This window comes from Nanorana parkeri, unplaced genomic scaffold (assembly GCF_000935625.1).
Source record: "Nanorana parkeri isolate BGI_ZX_2015 unplaced genomic scaffold, ASM93562v1 scaffold177, whole genome shotgun sequence".
In the NCBI taxonomy this organism is placed as follows: domain Eukaryota; kingdom Metazoa; phylum Chordata; class Amphibia; order Anura; family Dicroglossidae; genus Nanorana; species Nanorana parkeri.
The window spans coordinates 1,338,816-1,355,237 of record NW_017306445.1 but is presented as its reverse complement, the minus strand read 5'-3'; the positions used below and the strand labels follow the sequence as shown (position 1 = coordinate 1,355,237).

Genomic DNA, 16,422 nt, shown 5'->3' with positions numbered 1-16,422 from the left:
TATATAATCATCTTCCACAGAGGTTGCAGTCATTTTGTGTTTTGTTGTTGAATTACCTCAGTGTTTGGAGGTGGAATTGACATACCTTAGGGTGTTACTGTACCTTCTGGTTTTTTGAGATAAAAGCTTATTTTGAAAGAAAACACCACATCCTTGCACTTACATGGATCTGGTCAGATTATGAATTTTTATCTCTTACATAAAGTTGTCCAAGGAAGTATGCCTTCCTTAAGCTTTGAAGTGTTTCAGTATCCCTATGTCCCTATTGCAAAACATCTACATGTACTGGACAGTTCTTCTGGCAGTACAGCATGCAGGCGAGTCTTTACTTAGGGAAGCTGAAACCTAGTTTTCCAGAGTCTCTGGGATCAACCCGATCCCTACTGAAGTGGTGCATCCAGGTCCCCGTCTACACTTTCCTCTCTTAGTGATGCAGATTGTGCTATTCATTATAATCTGCCCCCAAGATGGCCACTGAAATCTCAGAGGAATTCGGTGCTAAAATTTGACACCGGCTTCCCCAAGAAGGCGCCCAGAGTCCATAACAGAGGAACCACTGTGACCACTCTGTTGATGATCATGAAAGGATGTCCTTGTGTCCACTTTACCACTTCCATACACTGTCAGAGCGACGAAGCTATCGCCAAGGAAAAGACAAGCCTAACATTGCACCTCAGCAAAGGCCGTCTCTCCGTGCAGTTGCCTACACCCAGAGAGCAGTAAGACCTTCCAGAGGTTCTAGCCGTTATTCAATCAATCCAAAGCTAGAAAAAAAACATTTTTGGTATAGATAAACTGGAAGGCAGATTTATAAAGCCGTGAATGTGACTTATACCAAACATTCACTGCTGGTAAATTAATGGCTGTCATTTAAAACACATGCAGCTGGAAGATTCATCGGGCAGTATATTTGGTGAATGTGAGATGGACTGCTTTATAAATATGCCCTTACGTGATTGAGATATAATCTACCCAAGGGTATGGCTCGAGCAACATCATAAGAGGGTAGGGGGAGAATGGCTAAAGCTATGCAAATAATGACTAAGGAGCCTCCGTAAATGCACAAATTGTTGCAAGTAGCGCTTAGAAGAAATGCTGCAAAATTTTTTCTATAGCTTGGTATATATTAAACAGCCCTGGTCTTAAAATAATCCTTAAAGGAGATGAGACTGTCACAGGTCGGCTCAGTAGATCGGGAGGTGAGCGAACATATACCGGCGTTCGCTCACCTCTCGATCCTGTCACGGCTGGATTCCCCCTTCCGATCCGCTTGCGCTGACTGGCGGATCGGACGAGGGAGGGGGCGGGTACAGCTGGCTCTGCCTCTAGATAGGCAGAGCCAGCTGTCACTCACGCAGCTGGGCGGATCTCGACATCGATGTCGGGATCCGCTCCGGCGTCTCATTATACCACGAGCTGTAGCCCTGACCCCTTGTTCTCCTTTAACTGAAAGACATTTAGGTGGAGTGACAGTAATACGACCATTATTCTAAAGCTCTGGCTTTATTTAGGTTCTGGAGTTATTATTCTTAGCCATCCTTCACTACTGGCAAATTACTGAACTGGAACAAGCATGAGCTATGTACCAGGTTAGGATCAGGTGGTGGTTAAGGTTAAAGCCTTGGTTCATAACTGGTGGGTGTTCAGTGAGTCGCCGCTTGCCTTCCACTTTTCTAGAGAGGCTTCTCAGCATCCCCCCTAGCACAGCACTGTCTCACACCAAGCAGCCATTCAAAATAGGCTTCCCAGTGCAGAGTGTCAGCTTGAGGTGGGGTGGGATGGGGCTATGGCCGCGAGGGAACTCCATCCATACGTGCATTGCTTACTGCTCCCTCGCATGCCCTGTAGAGGTGCTTGGGCCGGAGTGACGGCACGTTCTGGCTCCCGGCACCTCTACAGAGGCCGCAAAGGGGTTGTACAAGCAATGCATGTATGGATGGAGCTCCGTCACAGCCAGCAGTCCACACTGGACCCCAAGCTGAGGATCCTCTCCAGTTCTCCTAAAATAGGAAGACTGGGTGGATCTATGTGTTTTATGTGTGTGTGTGAGATTGTGTCTGTCAGTGTTTTTGAGGTCCCGTTAACACTAGTACCGTGCATTAATCGAACAGTGCTGTACCATGCAATCGCACCTACTACGCATTCTGGTGCAGGAGGTGCGTTGCGTTGCTATTCATCACCATCTCCCGCCCACAGTTCAATCGCCCATACCGGAAAGTGCGGTACCGCAATGCCATGCACCAAGGACAAATGTGGGTCCTGAGGTTACACAGGTTGAGAACCACTGGGTTAAAGGAACCCTATCCATATAGGAATTTGTGGGCTGACATTGTTAACCTCTTTTTCTAAAATTGCTAGTTGCTTGCCTGTCATGCTGATCCCACTTACTGTATATGGCTGGTATAAGGGATAGGTTAGTGGTGTGACAGATACAGTATTTGTGCACACTTATTTTCACCTTCTTTTTTTGTTGTTAAAATCCCTGTGCCAATCACTGGTGGTTCTAATGGACCAGAAATCTCATCTTATTTATATTGAAGGTTTTGCATGCCGATGCAAGATTTCTCTCCGATTTTAAAATATTTGAACAGGGGTTTTTTTTTATGTTCTGCATTTTGTTCTTTATTTAGCAGCTGAAAGAAATGTGTGCATCCTTTCTCATCTGCAATTGCATATAATTAAAGCCCATTGCCGGGCAAAGCTAAAGCCGTCCCATAACCCACTCACTAGATGTTTAAAAAAGATATGGCTTCTGAATCTTGACTCCATCCTCTGTGCCCTTGCTAATGGCGCTTTTGTGAATGAAGACCGGTAATCCAGCACTGCAGTTGTGCTTGCATCAGTTGGTCACCTCTTTGTGATGTCACCTCCCATGAAGTGGGATACCCTGCCGTGAGAAAGCCAATAGGTAGTTTCCACATCACCCAGGACCCCAAAGAAGATGAAATACTTACATGACCACGGAAGTGGAAGGGGCCTTAAGCTTAGGTAACGTGGTAATTAGTTGGGATGAAATGCTTGCAAGCAGGCATCAAATATCTTCTGTGAACAACCCACCGTAAATGTCCCTCATACTTTTGATTTACTATAGGAAATTGGTCTATTAATAGTTGCATTGGGGAACGTGTCTACTTAATAATAATGATGATAATATTATACAGGATTTATATAGCGCCAACAGTTTGCGCAGCGCTTTGTTCAGCGAAGACATTACGATCACAAGACAAGATGGTAAGGAGGGCCCTGCCCGTGAGTGCTTACAATCTAAAAGGGAGGGGCAAGTGATACATGAGGAGGTGGCTGTGTGGGGATGAATTGTTTTTGCAGTAGCTCATAGAGATGAGGCACAATGTACCTAAGACATAACTAAGGTGTATGTACTCATGGCTACACATGCTTGGCAACTTGTTTTAGACCTTCCCTCCAAAAATCAGTCTATATTTTGACAGCTCTCACCTTCATATGCTAAGTGGCCTCATCAAACTGCTTGATGGCAGATGTCCGATATCCTCATTTGCCCACGTATATAGCTTTTGTGCAGATTTGTTCTCTTTTCCATAAATATAATGAGCAATCAGCACCCTACTGAACTGATCTTCTCTGTCATATCTGGTCATTACTTTAGGCTTGATTCACACTAGTCCATGTGTGTTTTTACATGCGGTATAATGTGCATTTTTAATATTTTTTTGGGAGGCATTTGAAGATTCACGATCATTCAAGAAATATGAAACTATCTCTCCTTTCCCCTGTTTGTTAGTCTCTAAAGATAAAAAGTAGTTGTGAATATAAAGCAGTGGGCATGCTTCCTGTAATAGAACTTTCTAGTATTCACTTTTATGAAATGCATACACTAGGGGTAGAACTTGTATATAAATGTCATCATTCATGTGCACATAGGACAACATATTGCAAAAATACAGCTCTGGTTGTGTGAAGGAAATTCACTTGTGTTTGATTTATGGATTTCGGCAATCAATTGCTAAATACACCAGCTGTTGACTTCTATAGAAATCACGAGTCACTTGTGTGTTGCCAAGATTGTCTGCATGTAATCAAACACAATTGCAGCATTGCTCAGTAGTGTCAGATCAATGGCAGATGATCCTGGCAAGTGGTTGCAGTCTAGCGATCATTAAAAGTGCTCATTCACACAAATGTGCACAGCCGTACAGCTTGCACGTCCATGCAAAAACCTGGGCCTAGGAGGGACAGCTGGTGCGTGTAGTTGTGTCGCCTGTTCAACTCAATGACAGAATACGGCTGCACACCAACCCGAACTTGCACATCCATACAGGTGCAGATGCATGCTCAGTATGGATGTGCAAGTTCAGGTCAGCACAGAGCCACGTCCCGTCATTGAGTTGTACTGGCGGCTGCATGCACCACCTGTCCCTCCAGGGTGCACTTTTTTGCAGAGATGTGAATGCTGTATGGTTGCAGTATTAAAGGAGAACTATGGGGTCAGTGTTTTTCCCCATAGTTCTCCTTGGGGTAACGGGAGGACACAAACTAGCGTCCTCCCGTTACCCTAAGCTCAGTATACCGCGAGCTACAGCTCGCGGTATACTGAGACGCCGCACCTGGAGCGGATCCCGATGTAGATGACGGGATCCGCCCAGCTGCGTGAGTGACAGCTGGCTCTGCCTATCTAGAGGCAGAGCCAGCTGTACCCGCCCCCTCCCCCGTCCGTTCCGCCAGTCAGCGCTGGCAGATCGGAGCGGGAAGAGGGGAATCCAGCCCCTCCCCCTGTCACGGCAGAGAGCCGTGACAGGATCGAGAGGTGAGGGAACCCGGTATGTGTTCTCTCACCTCCCGATCTACTGAGTCTACATCCCGATCTACAGTCTCATTGTCACACGTCGGCTTAGAACGATGAGGTGAGTGGAAATCACTCATGTCATAGTTCTCCTTTAACAACTGAGAATGTTCTCCAATCACCTGCAAGTAAGGTAGCCAGCCACCTTTTCTGATATAAATCTGTCTGCCTTATTATTCCTTTCCTAATTATAATATTATCCGTGAGCAGGAAGTCCTGGGTTCGCCTGGCATGCAGTTGCACTTTATTAGTCAAAATCTCCACATTTCTTTATATCTGCCTTTTTATACACGAGACCGCCGCTGTCTTCCTCCGGGAGGTAGATTTTGTGATTTACAAGACTCATTTATTTTCACCAGTAATCGTTTTTCTCTTCCAAACTCTGCACTCTTTTTTTATGTTGTTCCCATCATTTAGGCAGGCTGCACGCTTGTGCACTGCGTTATTGTGTGTTCCTGCCAAACCCGTAAAATCATAAATGCACTTTAAGACAAAATGCGCTCATAATCTTTGCCCTAAAATAACCTAATCCGCCTTTCCATTTCATAGCTGCATACTTATCAATCGAACAGCCGCAGCCTCTGGTGTTTGTTTATATCCAATGCCACAAGTCTCCCCCCGCACCTGCGCATTATAGCCCTATAGACTTCTATTTGGCTGTGTCCCTAAGCCGGAGATGAAGACAGACGGCTCCATAAAAGCCTATGGAGCTGTAATGCGCAGGTGAGATCAGAATGTAAACAATAACTGGAGGCCACAAGCATTGGACGAGGTAAATATGCATCTGGAGGTTAGATCAGGTCAGGGTGAAGGGTCATAAAGGATAAGTGCTTTTTGTCTTAAAGAGGAAGTAAAGCCAACACTATCCTAATTTAACCCCTTCACAACCCATGACAGGATAATTCTGTCAAGGGTCCTTAAGGGGTTAAACAGACTCATGTCGGGACTCTGTTCATATTTGTAGAACTGTCAGCCGGCTTTGGAGTAGAAGCGATTCTGGCGGCTCAACTGCTGCCAGATCGCTTCTACAATCCAGTAAAGTGGACGCCAAACCACCCCCCCGCCCGACACCCCCACTGTGTTTCCCGAGCTCCGCTGTCCCTCCTACAGGCCCAGTATCTCAGGTGTCGGTGGGAAGCTGGGGAGGACAGCGGCGAACATCCGTTCACCAATCTCCTCCCCGTTCTATGGGACCAGGAACGAAGCGTATTGCATCACTTCCGGTCCCTGAGCTTCAGGAGCCCAGCAATAAGCTATTGAAGTGCGATGTGCACTTCAATAGCTTATTTAGAGTGTAAAGGTGATACTAGGGGTCTTTTGGACCCCCAGCATCACTTTACGGAGTACCTGTCCCCACCAATATGCTATCACATGGGGGCTTGTAAGTCCCCCTATGTGATGGCAATTAAAGATTTTAAAGCGTTGTGTATGGACTTTTTGGGGTACTGAATTCTGTCACAGTTTCACGGACGCACACAATTTTTAACCTGGGCATGTTGGGTATCTATTTACTCATTGTAACCTCATCTTTTATATTTTTTTGCCAAAAAATGGTTTTATATCGTGTTTTGTGGCAATAAATTTAACTTAACTGCATTTTTCACAAAATGTTTGGGTTTGATAATAAGTTGCGCTAATGTCATGCAACATAAAAATTTGCAACTGCCAACATTTTATTCTATAGGTTCCTGGCTTTCAGAAAATATATAATGTTTGGGAGTTTTAAGTAATTTTCATGCATAAAATGTGGATTATAACATGCAAACAAAAAAAAGGCCTCGGTCCTTAATTGGTTAAAGAATATTTTACATACTATTTGTTGTTGTTATCCCCGTCTGCAAAAAGTGCCTGTGCAATTCGTTTGACATTCTCTAGCCGTGCCATGAACAGCGCCTATGGCGGGACAACGTCATCACATGTCTTGTGTTTACTAGTGACATTGCAGGGCTGGGAAAGAGCCACTTCCCTTTCTAATGTACTGCTGCAGTCATATTCAAAGCAAGGCTTGGCTCCTTTCATTCCACGCCTCTTGAGCCAGGCCTTTTGGCTAAGACCAAGGGAATTTCTTTCACACCGGGCCGCAAGGCCTAGCAATTGTTTTGCACATTGGCACTTTTTTAATTTTTTTCTTCACTTGTCTTTGCACTTCACTTATTTTTGTGTGCCTGTTTCACTCCACAGGATAGAGGGTGCGGGTCTTTGGCCTTGCCCGAAGTCTAGGGGAAGGATGTGTGGCCATTAGGTTCCTTCCTCCCCTGAACTTTGGAGGTCTTTCTTCAAGAGAGCCCCCAAGCTAGTATTTGGTCGTCTTTAGCTGACCATGAGGAATGGGTTCGTTTGGTTTTGGCCAGGCGGACACAAGTGCCTTGCCCGTCAGGAGCCTTGCGCCCCGGGGGTCAGGGAAGGGCCATGTCTCTTTGGGAGAAGGACCAATTGTTGCACCATAGTGCACTTTTTTGTGTGTTTCACAAGCACTTTTTGGTTCACTATGATGTTTTTTCTACATGCAACGCAGGCTTCAAAAAAAAAGTTCAGTGCAAGAAGGGTGAGGGGAAGTAGACTCCATGACGCAATAAAGATGGCGGGGGCCTATACCAACACACAAAGGAAATACTTGTCTTCAGAGCATTTGACAGTCATTGGCTGAACTAAAGAGGTTTGAGGTGTTCTCAAGTTTGTTTTGTGGAAGATACCAAACTACTTCTGCTTTAAAGCGCACTCATCCTTTAGGCCTCATTCACATGAGAACAGGCCGGCACGTACAACTCCGTGGACGGGCATATCCCGGGAAGGACAGGGGCTGTGTGTGTTTAGTACGCAGCCCCTGTCCTTCTCTATGAGAGTACGCGGCCACACGCCGCCCTACACGTCTGTACTCGTGTGCTGACAGGATGGATCCTGTCTGGGGCCAAACAGGAACACCCACACACCCGTACGGACGTGCATTTGGGGTGAGTGTAGGACGGCGTACGGCCGAGTAGTCCCATAGAGAAGGACGGGGGCTGCGTACTAATTACACGCAGCACCTGTCCTTCCCGGGAGCTGCCTGATACGGCCGTGCACGCAGCACGGAGCTGTATGTGCCGGACGTTTCTTGTGTGAATGAGGCCTAAATGTACAGCGCTATGCTTGTTGCAGCACCATTTGTTTATAATTTTAGCGCTTGCATTATCACGCACACGAGTATGGAGGGGTCTTATTCTTCACCTTCTGTTCGTCTATCATCTCTATTTGTCTTCTTGGAACTTCACAATCCCAGTACTAGCAGTTGCTATGAAAACACACGTCCTTCTATGCTGGTAGGACAAGATGCTGGAAGGAAGCGCTCAGTATTGTATTGTATCTTCTCCTCCACTCCGCGTTACTTGGTAGGGTCCGTGCTCTTGGTACGGACGATACCATTCGCCTGCAGAGGGGTGTTAAGACGTCAGGTTCCCGCGCCGCCTGTCTGCACTCGGGCTGGGAGCGGTGGAGATCAGGCAGGGCTCATAGGAGGTGGCAGAGCCGAGATGTGCGGGCTGGGATCGCAGAGCTGCCATTTCCTACAGTAAGCCATTGGAAGAGATCCCCCCCTGCTCTCCGGTGCCGTTGGTTGGGGTCTGGGTGTGGCGGATCGCGGGGCCGTGTGATACAGGCAGAAGGAGGCCGCCGCTACTAACGTGATCCGGGCAGAAGAGGCGGCGGGGAGTGGACAGACGAGCCGGAGGCGGCGGGCCAGGGACGGGTAATGTGACATTTTGCTTCTTGGTGTCAGAGCTCCGGCATAGGCCTGACACAGCCTCCTTCCTCCTCACCCCGGCCCATCTCTTCCTCCATTATCCTCCTCCCTGCCTCTTCACCACCATCATCCTCCATCTTTCTATTGAGCGCCGATCACCCACCCTGCCTTTTCCCCACCATCACCATCCTCCTCCTCACCCCGGCCCATGTCATCATCCATCTGAGCGCCGAGCATAATCCTCCTCCCTGCTGCACCCTGCCTCTTCCCCCATTATCATGATCACCCTCCTTCCCCCTGCTTCTTCCCCATCATTATGATCACCCTCCTTCCTCCCTGCTGCACCCTGCTTCTTCACCGTCAGTATCATCATTATCTTTCCTGCCCCTTCACCACCATGATCATCCTCCCTGCTGCATCCTGATTCTTCACCGTCATTAACATCATCATCTTTCCTGCCCCTTCACCACCATGATCATCCTCCCTGCTGCATCCTGATTCTTCACCGTCATTAACATCATCATCTTTCCTGCCCCTTCACCACCATGATCATCCTCCCTGCTGCATCCTGATTCTTCACCGTCATTAACATCATCATCTTTCCTGCCCCTTCACCACCATGATCATCCTCCTTCCTCCCTGCTGCACTCGGATTCTTCACCGCCACTGTCATCATCTTTCCTGCCCCTTCACCACCATCATCATTATCCTCCTTCCTCCCTGCTGCACCCTGCTTCTTCCCTATTAGCATGATCACCCTCCTTCCTCCCTGCTGCACCCTGATTCTTCACCGTTACTAACATCATCATCTTTTCTGCCCCTTTACCACCATCATTATCATCCTCCTCCTTCCTCCCTGCTGCACCCTGCCTTTTCCCCATCATCCTCCTCGTACCCTGCTTCCTCCCCGCCACCACCATATTTATGCTGCCTTTTCCCCATCATAATCATCCTCCTTTCTCCCTACTTCATCCAGCTTCTTCCCCCATCAACACGATTGTCCTTCTTTCACCCCATCATCATGATCATACTCCTTGCCACTTCCCTATCATTGTGATCATCCTCCTCCTTCTGCCAATCTCACCCTAGTTGACAACACAGCAGTGCTGAGCTTCCACATCGCTCCCATTGATCTCCTTCTGCCCTAAGCTTTGTCATCAGTACCATTCCTGCTTGTACTATCCAGATTTCCTCTTTCCTGCATGTACGTTTCCATCATCATCCTCCTCTATCTTCTGCAGGGAGCCACATTCTTCTTCCTCTCCTTTAACCATCACATTATTGGTCTATCCCCCATCATTTTGCTCCTCTGTCTTCTGCAAGGAGCCATGTTCTTCTTCCTCTCCTTTACCCATCATGTGAGATGTTTCTCCTCCTCTTCTTCCCATGTCTGGCATTGTGCCGACTGAGTGTTAGATCTTCCTGACGTGTCACATCCAGAAATAGGATGAGATACAATTCTATAGTGTGGAAGCTGGAACAAACTATATCCTCCCCGGGGCGCTGAACCCCGCCTCCCCTTCCATCTCACACAGGTGTACAAACTCCTCCTGGACTGAAATGTTTCACTGTCACATAGGGCCGCCTCATTTCCTGGCTGGAGGATGTCCAGTATCGTGTAACTCAGGGGATACCAAACTACGGCCCTCCAGCTGTGGTGAAACTACAAGTCCCATGAAGCATTGCAAGACTGACAGCTACAGGCATGACTCCCAGAGGCAGAGACATGATGGGATTTATCATTTCACCACAGCTGGAGGGCGGTTTGGTTACCCCTTCCCTCCAATCTGCAATAGCAGGCTTGCTTTTTCTCCCCATTGTTTACGTTCTGCTGCCGACCGTGGAATCTAGCTGCTGGCCAGCAGCAAGATGTAAACAAAGACATTTGTTAGCAACTAAATACATTTTAGTTGCCAACTAATTTTTTGTGTGCACCAAACAACCGATAAATATAGGACATGCAATACTGTGCAAGATTATTAGGCGGGTGTGAGAAAATGCTGTAAAGGAAGAATGCTTTCAGAAAAAAGAGTGGTAATAGTTTTATTTTTATCAATGGACAGAAGAGAAATCCAAATCAATATTTGGTGTGACCACTTTTTTCCTTCTTCTAGGTACACTTGCACACAGTTTTTGAAGGAACTTGGCAGGTAGGTTGTTCCAAACATCTTGGAGAACTAAGCACAGATCTTCTGAGGCTGTCGGCTGCCTCCAATCCTTCTGTCTTCATGTAATCCCAGACAGACTCCATAATGTTGAGATCAGGGCTCTATGGGGGCCAAACCATCAATTTCAGGACATCTTGTTCTTCTTGATGCGGAAGATAGCTCTTAATGACATTGGCTGTATGTTTGGGGTCGTTGTCCTGCTGCAGAATACATTTGGGGCCAATCACACACCTCCCTGATGGTATGGCACGATGGATAAGTATCTGCTTGTATTTCTCAGCATTGAGGACACTATTTATTGATCCTGACCAAATCTTCAACTCCGTTTGCAGAAATGCAGCCCCAGACTTGCAAGGAACTTCCACTATGCTTCACTGTTGCTGCAGACACTCCATTATTGCACCACCCTGCAGCCGTCCGGCAAAAAAACTGCCTCCTCTTACATCCAAATATTTCTATTTTGCCTCATCAGTCCGGAGCAACTGCTGCCATTTTTTTTGCGGCCAAGAAACCATACCTCTGACCTGGAAAAGCGTTTAAGCAACTATGCACGAAAACATAGGAACTGGGGTGCAGAAAAATGGCAAACAGGTACAATAATTAGTGTCTGCGGGCAACAGTGAAGCATGTGATGGAGGTTCCTTGCAAGTCTGGGGCTGCATTTCTGCCAATGGTGTCCTCAATGCTGAAAAATACAAGCAGATGCATATCCATCATGCCATACCATCAGGGAAAATAAACTTAGAATACTTTTATTTCAGAAAGTATTCTTACTCTATAGCATTTTTTCACACCTGCCTGAAACGTTTGCACAGTTCTGTGTGTCCTCGATATTTATTTTTGCTATTTGCTGGAATGCCGGATAATTGGGAGTTTACTGTATATACATTTTGTTTTGAAGGTGCATGCTTTGGGGCTGTGTCATCCTTCAGTAACCATAGACATAAGATCTAACTCACCGGATTTGCAAGTAATTCCTCACTTAAAACGTCTATGATGGCATACATGCTTGCATAGGGAGTAATGATACTCCTGGCAGGTATTAATAATAGAAACATGGAGGCTAGAACTAGGGGCCGGTAAGTTGTGCTGCAGAATGTAAGGAACCTGTATACTAAGTAACATATGATTTTACCATTGTGTGGCCATCTGTATGAAGAATACAATCATAAAGTCTGCTGGCCACCAAGTTATTGATTGGTCTGTTTTTTTTTTTTTAATGCAGTTTTCTTCTTTTTTGTTCGTTTTTTTCTGGTCTTTCTCTGATTCAGCAAAATAGAACAGTAGTGCTTGCATTAAAGGAGAACTATGGGGTTAAGGCTTTCCCCCATAATTCTCCTAAGGGTAACGGGAGGACACAAACTAGCGTCTTCCCGTCACCCTAAGCTCAGTATACCGCGAGCTACAGCTCGCGGTATACTGAGACGCTGAAGCGGATCCTGACAATTATGTCTGGATCCGCCCAGCTGCGTGAGTGACAGCTTGCTCTGCCTATCTAGAGGCAGAGCCAGCTGTACCCGCCCCGTCCGTTCCGCCAGTCAGCGCTGGAGGAGCGGGGAGGGTGGAATCCAGTCCCTCCCCTGTCACAGCTCTCCGCCGTGACATTATCGAGAAGTGAGCGAACGCCGGTATGTATTCACTCCCCGATCTACTGAGCCGACCTGTGATAGTCTCATTGTCACAGGTCGGCTAGAACTATGAGGATGAATGAAAAGCACTCGCCTCATAGTTCTCCTTTTTAAATGTTCATGTCGGGCGAAGAAGTCTTCTCTCACTCAGTGTCTACCTTGGTGGCATCTCTATAAAAACTATATGGGAACTATTTTATCTGGCATGGGATTTTTCTTTCTGTTCATTCCGTCTTGAGATCTGCACCACTCCTTGCACAGCCAGGGGATGACAAACCTTACAATTTGGGAATGCAGTTGTGCCCTTTCTGCATCTGCAGTCTGTGAAAGAGGAGCAGCAGACTGGTGAGGTCATCCATCATGCAGTTCACCTGATTGGCTCCCAGTCTTTCCCCATCCTTCTCCCTATCTGAGTGCTGCTGTATAAGGGATTGTAAGAAGCAATCAAGTAAAATTCAGCATACTGTGCACGAATACCCTGCTGATCAGAGCAGTTTGGCGCGGATGTCACTGTTGTGACATCCATGTCTATCCAGTTTTTTTTCTACATCTTACAACGGAGGAAAAAACGAAACTTACCAGACCCATATTAGGACTATGGGGAACCGCATGTAAACGGACATGTGTGTGTTTACGTCAGGTTGTACCCGCTCCATCATAGTCAGGTCCACCAAAATGGACCTCTGTTCTGTTTGGTTTTCTGGACGTGGCTAGAGTTTGGGTCATCAGATGTAAACGGACAAGCGTCCATTTAGATTTGGCTGCCCATAGGCTTACATTGATCAGATCCACTTGAACAACTCGCAGTGGGACTTGTTCGGACCGCCCATCTGAAAGGGGCCTAAATTTGCGCCCAGAAGTCATCTTTAAAAGAGAACTATGGGGTAAGTGTTTTTCCCCATAGTTCCCTTTAGGGTCACGGGAGGACATATACTAACCTCCTCCCCTGACCCAAAGCTCAGTACATTGCGGGCTATTGCACGACACACTGAAAAATACATGACACATTGGACGCGGAGGCAGCGCGCCACTGCTCCAATCTGCTTCATGTGCAGTGTGTCACAGCCTTGAGAGCGCCGCAGCCGGAACAGATCCCGACAATACAGTTGAAATCCACCCAGCTGCAAGAGTGACAGCTGGCTCTGCCTATCTGCGGGGAGCGGATCGGCTGCATGTTTCTGCTCACTTCCCGGTCGATAGAGCCGACCTGTGACAGCTTCTTTGTCACAGGTCAGCTCTAACTATGAGGATGAGTGGAAATCACTTGCTTCATAGTTCTCCTTTTTATCTTCTCCTTGAGTCTGCAGCTGGAATCATTTTGGTAGCACCAGAGAATAGAAATATTTAGAAGAATCCTCTCTTAATTCTAAATGATTACATCCTTGATCATTGGCCAAAATGTTTTATCCCATGCTTCTGTTACAGTGTTGTCCAAGCTCTTGGGTGGTGATTACTGGTCCCTCACCTTGTGGAGGCAAGGTAAAGCAAATTAAAGTGCCAACCAATTAGAGATTGTCAACCTCAATAGATGTAGACTGTTGAGCAATCATTTCCATTGGTTCCCATACATAGTGATTTCCTATAGGATTATAGCTGTTCTATACCTAATCTGGTAATAGGGCAATGTGTGCACCACCTTTTACAAAGTCAAAAGATATATGTTGTATCAAACACAACATTGAAGAGTATATCTGCACTTCTGTGTAATCATTGCATGCCCTCTCCTTTTGTCCGTTGCTTGATTCATACATGGAACTTAGTAATCACCAAATCTAAAGATTTTGGAAGCTTAAAACCTATGTGTGAAGTCTATTTTGTAAATTCTTGGTTTCTGCAAGGGAGGTGGTGGAGACCTGTGATCTCATCCATCTAGTGGTCTTCATACTTGATCTTAACTCCTTTTAGTAGCTGAATGAGAACAAAGGTATTGAACTATTACTCCAGCCAAAATGTTTAAATTGTATGTCGGGGATCTGCAAACTTTTCCACATTAAGCTTCCGTTAACATGCATTAGACAACCAGCATGACAGTTAACAATAATATGCTTTAGGTCCCAGATCAGCCCAAAGTCCCGCACCTTCGGACCGTGGGTCAGCCCCAGTTTCTGCTCCTTCAGACCGTGGGTCAGCCCCAGTTTCTGCTCCTTCAGACCATAGGTCAGCCCCAGTTCCTGCTCCTTCAGACCGTGGGTCAGTTCCTGCTCCTTCAGACCGTGGGTCAGTTCCTGCTCCTTCAGACCGTGGGTCAGTTCCTGCTCCTTCAGACCGTGGGTCAGTTCCTGCTCCTTCAGACCGTGGGTCAGTTCCTGCTCCTTCAGACCGTGGGTCAGTTCCGGCTCCTTCAGACCGTGGGTCAGTTCCGGCTCCTTCAGACCGTGGGTCAGTTCCGGCTCCTTCAGACCGTGGGTCAGTTCCGGCTCCTTCAGACCCTGGGTCAGTTCCGGCTCCTTCAGACCCTGGGTCAGTTCCGGCTCCTTCAGGAGCTGGTTACATTTCTAGCATATCACCATATATTTTTCTGTAGTTGTATGTAGTTTTCTGTAATCATATGGAATCAGCAGGGGGAACCATTGAGTGCTGCAGGGGACACAGGACACCCAGAACTGTAGAATATAGAATGGGCAACACAGTTTGGAGTAGCTGATAAACCATACAACACAACATACAAGCCGGGGTGATATGGCACATACAACTCTGTGTACATAGAATGGCCTCAGTCATACTGCCTTTACCTCCCAGAAACCCTTCTGCTATGTGCACTTCCCAGACTATTAAATCTGTGCTTGCCAGCTACTTCCACGTTCCCAAAGTGCCTACCAGAGTGAATAGACAATCTTCTAGAGTGAAAAAAACATGATTCATTCCAATGTGGGTAAAAAGGTTTTACAGAGGCTGCATCTGTGGAATGTAAGAGGAACAGGGCACTGGAGAGGGGAGTATACACCATTCTCTAAGTGAGGGGACCTTCTAAATGAATAGGCCTGACCAAGTCTCTAAGTAATATTGTAGGCCAGGTCAGTTTCACTTTCATTTCATCCAACAATATTTACTGAGTAAGCAAGCAGCAGTGGTGTTTTTTTTTGCCATTGGACATTCTTGAAATGTTTAATGGCTGTGTTCACACCGCATGATGGTTCCTTCTTCTGGGAGTGTGGAATGTCTGTGTCCCCACTGTATGCTGGTTCCCTCCTCCAGGAGCGTTGAATGCTGGTTCCTTCCCCTGGGAGTGTCTAATGCCTGTGTCCCTCACCGCATACTGACACCTCACCTAACCTACTTCACTGTCGTGTGTGTGTGTGTGTACACTGATTAGCCATAACATTATGACCACTGAGAGCTGATCTCGCCATGGAGGTTTTGGGAGTTCTTTCAGCACCGAAACGCAATTAAAATGCCCAAAACCTCGCTGATTAGCGCGGTTCAATTGAAACCTGTATGGAAACGGCACTGGTCAGCGCGGCAAAAATAGTGCAGGGAGCAGTTCGGGTGGTATGCAGTTCAGATCGGGCGGACCTACGGGGATGCATGAAAGGTTCCCATAGCAGCGTATGGGATCGTTCCTGTTGGTGAATCCGCGCGGCCGAGCCGTCCCGGTGTGAACGGGGTCTGTAAGTTGATGTGTTGGAAGCAGAAAAAATGGTGGCCTGGTCTGATGAGTCACGTTTTCTTTTACATCATGTGGATGGCCGGGTGTGTGTGTCACTTACCCAGGGAACCAGGATGCACTATGGGAAGAAGGCAAGCCGATGGAGGCATTGTGAGGCTTTGAGCAATGTTCTGCTGAGAAACCTTATGTCCTGCCGTTCATGTGGATAGTACTTTGACTCGAACCACCTTCCTAAATATCGTTGGTGACCAAGTACACCCCTTCATGGAAATGGTATTCCCTGATGGCAGTGGCCTCTTTCAGCAGGATATTGCACCCTACCATTATCCTTCTAAAGCTGTGTGTCCAGAGCTGGAAAGCAGGGCTCCTATAACTGCATGTGCAAGGTTGGAAGAGGCAAACAGTGGTCTCTCCGTGGCTGTAACTGACCAATACATCCAGTGTATGTGCCAGCAGGGCACACTGGCCCGGATGGTAGAAGG

The 16,422-nt window shown here is 47.0% G+C and overlaps 1 protein-coding gene across 2 annotated transcripts in view; it reads left to right on the top strand.

The window, feature by feature from the left end:
- The window catches only part of GNB4 (G protein subunit beta 4), an 88,398-nt gene that overhangs the window by 54,609 nt on the left and 17,367 nt on the right, over window positions 1–16,422 (top strand). The window contains exon 1 of one of the 2 annotated variants that reach the window (XM_018554901.1): window positions 8,213–8,543. The exons of the other annotated variant lie outside the window; for it this stretch is intronic. The gene's annotated coding sequence lies outside the window, so the exon portion shown is untranslated. Of the gene's footprint in view, window positions 1–8,212; window positions 8,544–16,422 lie in introns of those variants that run through there. 2 annotated transcript variants of the gene reach the window in all.